The sequence below is a fragment of the Herpailurus yagouaroundi genome, unplaced genomic scaffold, assembly GCF_014898765.1.
Source record: "Herpailurus yagouaroundi ecotype Mexico unplaced genomic scaffold, PumYag 577, whole genome shotgun sequence".
NCBI classification, from domain to species: Eukaryota; Metazoa; Chordata; class Mammalia; order Carnivora; family Felidae; genus Herpailurus; species Herpailurus yagouaroundi.
This window is the reverse complement of record NW_024412794.1, coordinates 3,571-4,893: the sequence shown is the minus strand read 5'-3', so window position 1 is coordinate 4,893 and position 1,323 is coordinate 3,571.

Sequence of the window (1,323 nt, the reverse complement as noted above, 5' to 3'; positions counted from 1 at the left end):
ATGGAGAAAGGGAGTGAGCAGCCAGCAGCCCAGGGCTCTATTTGCATAGGTGTTACCCCTGGAGGGGACTCGGGTAGGTGATCCTAGGCAATGAAGTTACTGCCTTGACAACAGCCCCCAAGAGAACTTGGAATCCCCATAACCAGGCACCCATATTCTAGTATAGTCCCACACCAGGCTCACTTGGCTGGAGACACTTGATAGTGAAAAATGTTTGCTTGCTGTTCTTTCTTTCTGGAGCTCTGGCTTCCAGAGACCCCAGTGGGGAAGATGTTTCAGATGCTGTGGATGTTGGCTCCACCCTCGCTCCCAATGCCTCAGGCTGTTTTTCTGAAGGCCCCGTGAAGTAATACAGAGTAGCCTAGGGAAGCCAGTTCAGTTCAGGCCACCTCTTCGAGGCATCCCTGGGCAGCCCCATTCCCTCCTCTTCAGTTTCAGGGAAAGAGGGACATGTGAGGAGGTCCTGCCCGGGGCTAGGGAAGGTTGGAGGGCAGTGGATAACCTGGTGGCCCCATCATGTCCACACCAATGTCATGGTGGGTAGGGTGGAAAAGGGATTCCTGAGGTGCTTCTTTCCTGTGCAAGGGTTAATCCAAGGTCCTTGCGCATGTATCTTTTTCCTCCTTGGTGGAAGTCTGTGCACACTGTGGTGTAGTGTGTCTGGAATGGAGTCACATGGGTCTGAAGGCCAGTAAAGGCAGCCAGTCAGGACTCTGAGGCCTCCTGCCTATCTGCTGCACTGTCTTTACAGAACTGCACACCAGAGATGGGGCAGGAGTTGAGTGATGAGATCCTCTGCTCAACTTCCGTGAAGGACAGGAATATGCCCCACACCACCAACAAGATGCAGTACCGAAGTGGCTCAGGGGGAGTGCAGGTACCAGGGAGACCCAACAGCCAGGGCCCAGATGTAGCAAAAAGATCCCAGGGCCCAGAAGCCACACTGCTACTTCCCTGGGCCCCCTTGTAGAGTTCTGCTCCCAGATGAATCTGGATCCCCATATCCTCCTCAATTTGCCTTCACGGCCCAGCCCCTGCCATCGCCAGATGCAAAGTCACTGTCCACTTATTTGTAGGAATATCAGAAAAGAGACCTGAAGTCATTTCACATCCCATCTGGTCTAGAGTATTTTTTCACTGTTGTAAGTATTTTCCTAACTCCTGTTCCCAGGTGTCCCTGTTGGCCTGACCATCCTTGCACACCTTCTCCAAATCTGGCACATGATCATCATGAGTAGGGAGATTTTTGCCAGAAGGGACATGGGGCTCATGGTATTTTGTCTGCTGCTCTGCAGTTTGGTTGCCAAGGAACACATCCCTGAG